General features: G+C 30.7%; 1 protein-coding gene across 2 annotated transcripts in view; it reads right to left on the bottom strand.

The window, feature by feature from the left end:
* The window catches only part of LOC117927220 (disease resistance protein At4g27190-like), a 52416-nt gene that overhangs the window by 17428 nt on the left and 22282 nt on the right, over nt 1–12706 (bottom strand). The window contains exon 3 of one of the 2 annotated variants that reach the window (XM_034846669.1): nt 6380–6555. The exons of the other annotated variant lie outside the window; for it this stretch is intronic. The gene's annotated coding sequence lies outside the window, so the exon portion shown is untranslated. The remainder of the gene's footprint in view (nt 1–6379; nt 6556–12706) is intronic. 2 annotated transcript variants of the gene reach the window in all.

Consider the following 12706-nt stretch of genomic DNA (forward strand, 5'->3'; position numbering starts at 1 on the left):
GAGAAGACGAGCTCGATATCCAAGTCTTCAATATTGTGGATGCTTGGAAACATTCTGACTTCCTATGTAGAAATTATGTCATGAATGGGTTAGCTGATTTTCTGTACAATGTTTACTCTAACAACAAAACAACTAAGGAGCTATAGGCATCTCTAGATCAGAAATATAAAACTAAGGATGTTGGGGCTAAGAAATTCATCGTGGATCACTTCCTTGACTATAAGATGGTAGATTCCATGACTGTGGTAAGTCAAGTCTAGGAACTTCAAGTAATCTTGCATGAGATACATGCTGAGGGAATGATTTTGAGCAAAACTTTCCAAGTGGCAGCTATAATTAAGAAACTACCCCTTGCTTGGAAAGATTTTAAGAATTACCTCAAGCACAAAAGAAAGGAAATGAGCGTCAAAGATCTTATTATTAGACTTCTCATTGGAGAAGAAAATAAAGAATCTAAAAGAAAAGGGCAAACACTTTAAATGAAGCCAAGGCTAATTTTGTGGAACATGGTCAAAGTTCCAAGGCAAAGAAGAACAACAGCAAATGGAAATGATCTAAGTTGAGACCTAAATGAGGGATCTCCAAGAAGTCAAAGTTTCAAGGAAAGTGCTTCGATTGTGGAAAGCAAGGTCACAAATTTGATGATTGTAGACTACCTAAAAATAACAAACCCAAGGAAGCTAATGTGATCGATGACATCATTAAAGACGTTTCTGACATTGACCTCATAGTCGTAGTCTCTAAAGTGAACTTGGTGGGATCTAACCCAAAGGAATGGTGGATTGATACTGGTGTTACTAGCCATGTATGCTCTGATAAGAAACTATTCTCCATTTTTTAACCAATTGAGAGCGGGGAAAAGGTGTTCATGGGGAACTCTACCACCTTTGAGATCAAAGGTCAAGGCAAAGTAATTTTGAAGATGACTTCTGGGAAGGAGTTGAATCTGAATAATGTTTTATATGGACCCAAAATCCATAAGAACTTGTGTCCGGTTCATTGTTGAATAATCATGGATTTCAATTGGTATTTGAGTCAAACAAATTTGTTTTGTCCAATAGTGGAATGTATGTTGGAAAGGGATATATGAGTGATGGAATGTGGAAACTCAATGTAATGACTATCATTAAGTCAAATATGAATAAAGCTAGTACTTTTACTTACATACTTGAGTCTTCTAATCTCTGGCATGGTAGATTATGACATATTAATTATGATACATTTTGTAGATTAATTAACTTAAATCATACACCAACATTCCAAAATTAATTCCAAACATAACTGTGAAACTTGTGTTAAGGCAAAACTAACAAGGTCATATTTTCAAAGTGTTGAAAGAAACACTATACCCCTTGATTTAATTCACAGTGATATATCTTACCTGAAATTTGTACAAACAAGAGGTGGCAATAAATATTTTATTACTTTTGTTGATGATAGCACCAAATACTGTTACATGTATTTGTTAAGAAGCAAGGACGAAGCTATAGAGAATTTGTTCTCTATAAAAATGAAGTTGAGAATCAACTCAATAAGAAAATTAAGGTGCTAAGAAGTGACCAAGGTGGTGATTATGAATCACCATTTGTTAACATTTGTGCTCAACATGGGAATATACATGAAACCACAACACCTTATTTGCCTCAGTCTAATGGAGTGGCAAAGCTAAAGAATCGTACCTTGAAGGAAATGATGAATGAAACGTTAATAAGTTTTGGATTATCACAAAATATGTGGGGAAAAGCCATTTTGACTGCTAATTACCTTTTAAATAAGCTACCAAAAAAGAAAGCAGAGAAGACTCCATATGAGTTATGGAAAGGAAGAAAGCCATCCTACAAATACTGACGAATGTGGGGATGTCTTACTAAAGTGGTAGTTTTTCCACCTAAAAATGTGAAAATAGGACCTAAGGCTATTGATTGCATTTTCATTAGTTATGCACATAACAATAATGTTTATCGGTTTCTTGTTTATGAATCAAATATCCCAGATATTCACAAGAACACAATAATGGAATCAAGGAATGCATCATTCTTTGAAGATGTATTTCCATATAAATCTAAAGAGGAGTCAAGTTCATCAAAATAAATGCTTGAGACTATTAATGAAAATAGTCAAGATCAAAATAAAGAAGTTGAGGTAGAACCTAGACGTAGCAAAAGGGCAAGGAGAAAGAAATCTTTTGGTCCAGATTTTCTTACTTATATGCTTGAAGGCAAACCTTGGACTTTTAAAGAGGTAGTGAACTTTACAGAAGGTCTTTTGTGGAAAAAGGCCATTAAGAGTGAAATTGATTCCATATTGCAAAACCATGCTTGGGAACTAGCGGATCTTCCACCAAGTTGCAAACCCTTAAGTTCTAAGTGGATTTTCAAAAGAAAGATGAAAGCGGATTGGTCAATTGACAAGTACAAAGCAAGACTTGTAATCAAAGGCTATAGACAAACCGAAGGCCTAGATTACTTTGACACATATTCACCTGTGACAAGAATAAATTCCATTTGGATGGTACTTGCAAATCTTGAAGTGCATCAAATGGATGTAAAAATAGCCTTTCTAAATGGAGATTTAGATGAAGAAATCTATATGGAGCAACCAGAGGGTTCTCCTACTCCAAGACAAGAAAAGAAAGTTTGTAAATTAGTGAAATATGTATGGCTTAAAACAAGCATTGAAACAATGGAATGAGAAATTTGACAATGCTATGATGTCACATGGCTTCAAAATCAATGAATGTGACAAGTACGTTTGTATGTATACAACATGCTTATTGTTGGTAGTGATGATAAGATAATCACATCTACTAAGAACATGTTGAATTCAAGATTTGATATGAAAGACATGGGACTTGCTAATGTTATATTGGGAATAAAAATCATAAGAACATTAGATGGACTTATCTTAAGTCAGTCACATTATGTAGATAATATTTTTGGCAAGTTTGATAAAGATAATTCTAAAGTAGCCAAAACACCAATAGATGTAACTCTACATTTGTCAAAGAATAAAGGTGAGAGTGTTTCTCAAATAGACTACTCTACAGTAATAGGCAATCTAATGTACTTAATGAGTTGTACAATAGCAGACATAGCCTATGCAGTAAACTGAGTAGATACACGAGTAATCCTAGAGCCAAGCATTGGCAAGGATTTATAAGAGTACTAAAGTATTTTCTCGTGATTATGGGTTGCACTATACGAGATATTTAGTTGTACTTGAATGATACAGTGATGCAAATTGGATATCTAATGTTAAAGACTCAAAATCCACTAGGGGTTATGTGTTTACACTAAGAGGTGCAACAATCTTGTGGAAATCCTCAAAACAAACGGTTATAGCCAGATCCACAATGGAATCTGAATTTATAGCACTAGATAAATGTAAAGAAAAGGTTGAATGGTTACACCACTTCCTAGAGGATATTCCAAGATGGCCAAGAGTTGTGCCTCCAATTTGCATACATTGTGATAGTCAATCTGCAATTGGTAGAGCACAGAGCAATATGTATAATAGTAAGTCTAAACATATTCATCATAAACACAATACCATTAGACAACTACTCTCAATTGGGGTTATCAATGTGGACTATGTAAAATCTAAGGATAACATAGCAGATCCACAATGGAATCTGAATTTATAGCACTAGATAAATGTAAAGAAGAGGTTGAATGGTTACGCTGCTTCCTAGAGGATATTCCAAGATGGCCAAAGGTTGTGCCTCCAATTTGCATACATTGTGATAGTCAATTTGCAATTGGTAGAGCACAGAGCAATATGTATAATAGTAAGTCTAGACATATTCATCATAAACATAATACCATTAGACAACTACTCTCAATTGGGGTTATCAATGTGGACTGTGTAAAATCTAAGGATAACATAGCAGATCCATAATGGAATTTGAATTTATAGTACTAGATAAATGTAAAGAAGAGGTTGAATGGTTACGCCGCTTCCTAGAGGATATTCCAAGATGGCCAAAGGTTGTGCCTCAAATTTGCATACATTGTGGTAGTCAATCTACAATTGGTAGAGCACAGAGCAATATGTATAATAGTCAGTCTAGACATATTCCTCATAAACACAATACCATTAGACAACTACTCTCAATTGGGGTTATCAATGTGGACTATGTAAAATCTAAGGATAACATAGCAGATCCACTAACCAAAGGATTAAATAGAGAGTTAGTTCCCATAAAAGAATAAGTCGATATAGTGGATACCCAACCTAATTTACTAGAGATCCTAAGATCTAGGTTCAAAAGGGACAACTAAACTATAAAGACTGTGTTAAATCACTATGGGGATCTTCTCTTGTCCATTCCTATGATGAAACGGTGATACCCGTAAGAGGAAAGGGTAAGCTATGCTTTTACTAATCCTTAAGCATCAGAAATTCGAGCAGGGTAATGCGGGTTACTCTTAATTAAGAGATCACCTATGTAAAAGTGAAGTGGGGTCGCTTTTAAGGGAATTGAATAGGGTACAATTCTTATTAAACTCTTATAGAACCAGACGTATGTTCATGGCCAAAATGAACATAATAGTACGAACTTAATATGTTAGGAAGATTCCTATGTAAGATATGTCATCGTTTACACAAATAAAAAAATAGTTCATGGAAATCATGTCTACTATTTAGTTAGTAGAGTAAACATATTTTTAGAAAGGAAGGTTCAAAGGGTGCACCTACCTTTCCTATGCAGGTTTCAACCGTTGAACTCTATCATAAAGTCTGTTGTGTCTTTAGTCATTAATTTCATTCATGTGGGAAATTGTTGGAAAAATGAGTAAATACATTGAATAGGGTGAATGAATTTAACCCTTTCCAGAAACCTAAAAGCCTTAAGAAGCCAAGACGTTTTGGCTTATCAAAAGTGAACAATCTCTTTCCCCCATTTTGAACTCTATGTAAAGAGACTCTAACTCTCTTTCAAAAGTTCCAATTTTCTAGCATTGAAATCATGAAAAACCTTCATTCCCCCTTCCATGGTGATAAAGTCAGACACAGTTCAATTCATAGGGTGTGGTTGCAAGGTGTTGTTGATGCCACTCGAAGACCGTTATATCCTAGGAAACAAATGTTTTGCAATTCTCAAAGCACCAACGGAGAAAACAAATCTATTTTAAGGAAATTGTGGCATCACAAGACTCGGTTTTGTCCCTTCTTCCCATCTTTATTCATTTATTTATTTATTTATTTTATTTTCTTTCTAGAAGGATTAACCAGGTGTGGCCTAACAAACGTAAAAGGAAAACAAAACGTATAACCCAATAGAGGGAAAATACAAAATGTGTTCTTTCTCTTATCTAAATCTCACTTAATCTACAAAATCGATTAATGACATTGTTCTTTCCACTATGTACATTTGAAACCAAAACAACAAAGTTTTAACAAATGAGCTCTTCAATGACTAAGCAGATTGCTCTGCATTTTCAAGTGTTCTACAGTTTCTTTCTTTCCACAAAATCCAAACAATGCCTTCTAAGAAAGGGACTGAATGCTCCGACTCTAGTAGAGAACAAACAAATTTCACTAAAAATACATCATTCCTTCATCCTGTCCACCACCTTATCCTTCTCTCCCGTGTTCACAACTTTCTATGACAACCTAAAGAAAAAAGACACCAAAATTTCCAAGTCCCAAATATCATTCAAATATCTAACATGGATTTTAGTGTCCCCCATTCCCTTACACTTCTCAAACATTTGCTATCCAAGCCTCCTTAGCCAAAGCAATGACATATAGAGTGGGAAAAGATAAGTATAAGGGTTTCTCCCCACACTATCTATCATTTCAAAACTTCATCCCTCCTCCCATTCCCTAACTCAAAAGAAGTATTGCTGATGAAAAGATCCTACCCTTTCTTAAAAGCTTTCCAAATCCCAACCTCATACCCACCTCTTCATATGCAAGACCTCCAACCCCCTTACTCCTGTCCATACTTTTTCATAATAATATGATTCCAAAACATCTTTTCTTATAATGCATATCCCAACTCCACTTACCCAAAAGAGGCTTATTAAGAGCCGAAAGACACCTAACGGGACATGTAATATGTTTTCCTTAGCATATATTTGTTAAATTTTAATTATTAGTTATCAACATTAATTGCATCAAATTCAGATCCTCGAACAAAGTAGTTTTTATATGGAGGTACATGTCCTGAATATTAAAGAAGAAAAAGCAAGAATCCAAAGTCAAAACTCAGCCTCCTTAGTTATGGGTTAGACTTTTTGTGGATAAGAGATCAGTGGTTTTTTGGATCAGATATTTTCAGTGATATTATGAAATCAAATAAGCAAGTAAATTAACTACTTTAACTTCATAGAGGTGTATGATAAAAATTAATTAGTAGAAGAAAAGAGTGAACCTGATTGAAGAAATGGAAATAGAGAGATGCTGATGAGAAATCCTAACTCAAAGGAAAGAACCTCCAACTCAGACCAAATCTCAATGTCCCTTCTATGGATTTAAATCTCTGGGTGGGTGAAAAATGCCGAAGTGCCCACAGTCCCCATCCCAGCAAATAAAAAACCACTACACGCACTAAAAAAAAAAAAAGGGTACGTCTTGGTTAACTTCAAAGAATAACAAGAATCTCTTGAATTTTTAAATGCTGGATGGGGAATTAGATTTTTGTGTGTCAAAACAATAATTATACCATTTTAATATTGTCCCCAGAGTGGTCGAGAAATCAAACACAAGTTTACTGCTGTTTGTATTTGGTTTCTCAAAATACCAAGTACCTTTCAATGGTATGCCATTAGCCATAAATAGCCTTTTCAAGTTGGTTCAAATCCAATAGTATGTGAACTTATTAAAAACCATCTGACTCACCATTTAATAAGTTCTCTATCCATCTTTTACTTATTGATTTCTCATATTTTCCATATCATTTTTTTCAATTTTTTCAGCCTCAAGATTCTATTTTTTCAAAATGAAATTGATGGTATGCAAATCAAATTCATTGTATTTAGTTTTATTCAATTAGCAAAATGAAAATAGGGTGTATAAAGAAGACAGTGGACATCTATGTATATAGAACTTTTTTTCATTTCTGGGTCCATGAGTACTAGTTAGGGAATAATGTTCGTAGTCTTGATTCATATCCTTGCTAATCTAGGAGCTAAATTTGTTTTAATTAATTGTTGGTATCTCACCTTCATTTTTCTTTGAATTAGTGGATGTTTGGTAAAATCTAATACCTATTACTTAATAATTTAAGTTGATTTTAAGTTAATTTTTTTTTCTATTATTAACTTAAAACTTATTACTTATTTTTTATTTTAAGTATTAAGATTGTTTAGTAAAATTAACTTAAAATTAATTTTAAATTATTAAATTGAACCTTTATCCTTATTAATTTTAACTAATATTTATCTCATTGAATTTTAACTCATATATTTATTTTTATTAATTTTAAGCAATAAATTTATTTATAAAACATCCATATTTAAAGTATTGTAGATGTATAAGATAATTATTTGAAAAAATTATTATAAAAAATGAGTCATAGATATACAATCATAATTCTAAAATATACTCTTAGTAATGTGGGCAAATAAGGTAAAATGGATTTGAGTGTAAGAATAAGTTAACTATTTTTACTTAATACTTAAAATAATTTTTGTATCAAACATACTTAATCTACTTAATGACTTAAATTAAGTTAATAAGTCATAATAAGCCAACAAGTTGACTTATCAAACACCCTAATAGTGTTCTACCTTATTGAGTAGAATATATAGGTGAAAAAATAGGATAAAGCATTCTCTTGGAACATATAGCTTTAATTGGACCAATATCATATCGTATGTATGTAATCTAAAATTTATTTTTATTATATTTATTTTATTGCTTTTAGTTTTTATTTGTGTTTTTTATAGACATAAATTTTATGATTCTATTATTTTTATAATATTGTGAAAGTTGTGAAGTAGGTAAAGATTTTTGGGAGATCTATTTATGATACATTAGTTTGTTGATAGACTTCTATACAAAAAAAGAAAACAATAATAATAAATAAATAAATAAATAAAAGTAGAAGAAAAAACTAAAAAAAATACTCTATTTTCTCACTTAGCCATAAAATATATTCTAATATTGGTAAGCAATGAGTGAAAATCTAATTTGTATAATCAATTTTCTACAATAATTTGACCTTCAAGATCCTTGTATTTTGAGAGCATGTCAATTAATTCTGTGCAATAGAAGACATATTTCTCTTTAAAAAAGTGCATCTACTTACCTCAAAACAAACTTTCTAGAGTCCCTACTATTTCAAATTAATATAGTAATTGTTTATTATTATTACAAGTTATTGGAATTTAGGTTAAACAAATTTACTCTTAAGTTGATTGCTTGTTTATTTTAAACTATTCTAACAATATGAGATAATTAAATAAGCCTTTTAATCAATTTAAGGTTGCATTTTTTTTTTTTATCTTAAATTTGAATAGGTCTTGGTTTAACTTAATTTAGTTTGAGGAAAGTCGAATGCTTAAATTTAAATAATTTATTTATTTATATTAATGTTGTTAAGTATTAAAGTTTTTTATTTTTAGATGCTAAAAGCATCTTAGTAATAAAATGAGCTCTAAATTTCTATTATAAAATATTATTATAATTTTATAAGATTTAAATAGAATATTTGGAAAATAATGATTTAACAAAAAAAGTAATAACTTAACATATTTCTATTACCTCAAAGTACCAAAGTTTATTACAACAATAGAAAAAAATTTATAATATTCATTACAATATTAAATGTTCGACCATTTGTGATGGAGCAGAGACTAGTTATCCAAGTGTTAGAAGTTATTAATATATTTAGTTATTATATTAGAATTATTTATTTAGTTACTATATATTTATTTAGCTATTATATATTTATTTATTTATTTAGTTATTGTATTAGAATTATTTTCTTTCTTTTTAGAAGTAAGGGTAAATTAGTTTTTATTTCCTTTTATTAGGTCTATTTAAATTTCAATGATGTTGTACCTTTTTTCAAGAAAATTAATAATAAGAAATCCTATTTTTTCTTTTTTTCTCTTTGAATCTTTTTTGGATTTCAACATGGTATCAAAGTACAATTGATTTTTAATGGGACTTTTGATTTGTGTTCTCATAGAAGAGCGTTTAATCTCATACACTACTTTTGTATATATTTGATCATGGAATTTTTTTTTTTTTTTTTTGTGTTTGATTGTGGAATAGTGTAATGGGTGATTGCATTGTTATTTTCCTATTTGATCTTGGAATTTGATTTCGTATTTGTTTTCTTCGGTTTGTATCTGCTTTCTTTTGTTTAGTGACTATTCGTTATTTATTCGTCATGGATGGTGAATGAGATGATTCCCTTTGAATGTATTAGTGTGAGATTGTATGGAAAAAATTATTCATATTAGAGTTGTGTGATGAAAAATTTTCTAAAAGGAAAAAGGGTATGGGGTTATATTATTGGCAGTCTACACAAACCTATGAATGAAAAGAAAGAAAAATATGTAGAACAGTTAGATGCTTAGGAAGTAAGCATTCTAAAAACTATCACTAAGATCAACAACTCCGTCGATAATTCGATAGGCATACAATCGATGAAATATGAACCTACCAAGGAGATCTAGGAACATTTGGAAAGATTGTATACGCATTCTAATTTTGCATTTCCCTTATTTGTTTGTTGGATATGAATAAAAAATTTTGTTTGTCTCTGTTTGTTGGATATGAATCCAAATTCTGTTTGTCTCTCTTTTTGTTATGGTTTTATGTTTTCTTATGTCTCTCTTTCTTAATCTCTCATTCCTTGATAGTTTTATGTTGACTTCATCTTCTCTCTTTCCTTGATAGTTTTAGTTTTATGTCTTCTACTACTTTTTTTTCTTTAAGTATATACCTTCTTTTCTCGTCATGTTTTCTTCCTTAAACATATACCTTTCTTTTCTATTCATACTGAATCTCATAATGTCTCAGTCTAGACTTGTACGCATTAATCATTTCTTAGATGATACAAATAGTTTTCATGCAGATATTGGTACTTAGGTTTTTTATTGTCATGCTCTTTCCTCTCCTCCCATGGCTACTCCAACACCTTCTAAGATTGTGGAACCTCCTTTCTCACATTCTTATTAGCATCTTCTAAGTTATGATTGAAAAACTTTCTACTTTGCATAAGAGTGATAGTTGGCATTTGGTACTTTGATTAAGTGGAATAGAGCTTGATTGGTTGTTAAGGGATTTTCTCAATAGTATGATTGCGAAATTGTTTACCAAGTCACACCCACTTCCGTATTTTCAGTTTTTGGTTAACAAACTCTTGATGTTCCTTACAACTGCATCGTGGGTTTGTGGGGGATGTTAGAAGTTATTAATATATTTAGTTACTATATTAGAATTATTTATTTAGTTACTATATATTTATGTAGTTATTATATATTTAGTTACTACATTAGAATTATTTTATTTCTTTCTTATAAGTAAGAATAAATTAGCCTTTATTTCCTTTTATTAGGTCTATTTAAATTCCAATGATGTTGTACCTTTTTTCAAGAGAATTAATAATAAGAAATCCTAGATTTTCTTTTCTCTTTTTCTCTTTGAATTTTTTTTGGATTTCAACACCAAGAAGGGTGGGGCTAGTGGATATGGTTAATGGCAACAAAAGTGGAGAGAGAATAGAATTTATGTTTTGGTATTTGTTGAAGTTCAAGTCAAGAAAAGGTAATTTTTTTAAACAAGAAAAAGTAATAAATGCCTAGTGCCTGTTTAGAAGCATTTTCGAAAAAAATAATAATTTTCTAATATTTTTTAGAACAAAAATTTGTTTGAAAATTTAGAATATTGTCAACCAGGTTTTGTGTTTTAAAGTATTTTTTTATGAAAAATTATTTACAATATTTTATTTTTAATTATTACCCTTAGAAAATAAGTGAAAACAATTAAAAATAATTGCAATGTGTTCTAAGACGTGTTTTCATCTTATTTTGAAAACAATTCTCAAAAACCTATTTTGGGAATAATTGATGATTAGATGTGTGTTAAACAAAAAATTGTTCTTAATAACAATTCCTAAACATAGCCTTAATATCATAAATCCGAAAAGAAGTTGTAATAAGACTTAAGTGAAAAAACAAACAATACCTAAGTTTTCTTACAAAATATGATTGGTAACAAAAAATGGTTATATCTCTTTTTGTTTTATTTTTTGTTGTACCCTTTTTCAATCTACATTTATTTTTTCTTTGTTAGGATATTTGACATTGTAGGATAAAAATAAAATTTAGTTCAAATAAAATTGTAGCTTGAAGTACAATTTGTAATTGCTAATAACTTCTTCAAAGAAACTGTTATAGTTTCTTATTACTTCATCATCTAAATTCTAGATGTAGGTGAACACCAAGAAGAACATGATTGGGAGAAAATAGCACAAACATAGAAGCTCAAATACTCTAGAAAAATATCATTCGACTCGTAAGTAATTGTACTATTTATAGGCAAGCTTATTGGTGAATAATAAGGATTTCAAACTAAATGGAGAATTATTCCATTTTGTTTTAAACTAGTTGAATTCAAAAACAAATTTTGAATTTCATGGAATCTTATTTATTTCCTTTTCTTTTCTCTACATGTCAATAGTGAATTTTATAAAAACATTTAAATTCTAACATCACTCACTCATCTACATTGGATATCATAAAATCTTTGTCTTCTTTTTCTCTTAGTCCTGCATCAAGTCCTTTTCTTCATACAAAATGGAGTGTGTAACATAATGAGAAGTTATAAAATAGGAGTGCTTATGCTAAGTGTCAATCTCCCTTGCATAACACATCACTAGAAAAAAATATTTCACCTATACCCTAAACTTGTCAATCACACCAATTCAAGCACTTTTAAATAATGAGTCATCTCAATTAAAAATGCTTAACCCCAACTTACATTCCTATTCTTATTCATAATTATATCCAATACAAAGTTGATATAATTGTCCACATCATGAGCTATAAATAGTGTGTTAGCAACAATCTTTCCTAACCACTCATGCCAATTCATTTAGGATTGACAACTTCCCTAACATATTTCATTGGACTATATCAACCATGATCCTTAGGTTACCTGTTAAAGTAATAATATCTAGCCCTTACTTTATGACATAGTTCAAGGTTAAAGGGTATAGAATAGGCTTTATAGTAGTCTATAAGGACTTACATAGTGTTAGGGTAAGGATCCAACCAACCACTCCCTCCAATAGTCAAAGATATCACAAATAGTATGATATGTATGCTATAGGAGAGCTTCCACTACAATGGGTGTGTCACTCTCTAATGTCATAAGAATCTTAGTTTAGTCATCTCCCTAAGCACCTAACTTGAGTGTCTTAGCATAGTCACTAATCAAGCACCTACCTAAGATCTCACATTGGACTTGTTTAAGCTATACGATTTTATGGAATAATTTCATGTTTGACTCTTATAAGTGTCATCTTAGCCTAGCTTAGGCTTTTCCCAAAATATAGTTTATTTTTCTCACTTTCTTAGCTCCAAAATAATCATCATCATCTCATCTTTCTTGCTATCTAAGTGCTAAGATGATTTCCCATGTGAGTGGACCAATCTAAGTAAGAAGACATTCAAATAATGTATGATGGTGGTATCAATCCAACAAAAAAGGAACCTACATTTATGAGTAATAATGCATAAGA

Source organism: Vitis riparia, chromosome 12, assembly GCF_004353265.1.
Source record: "Vitis riparia cultivar Riparia Gloire de Montpellier isolate 1030 chromosome 12, EGFV_Vit.rip_1.0, whole genome shotgun sequence".
NCBI lineage: Eukaryota > Viridiplantae > Streptophyta > Magnoliopsida > Vitales > Vitaceae > Vitis > Vitis riparia.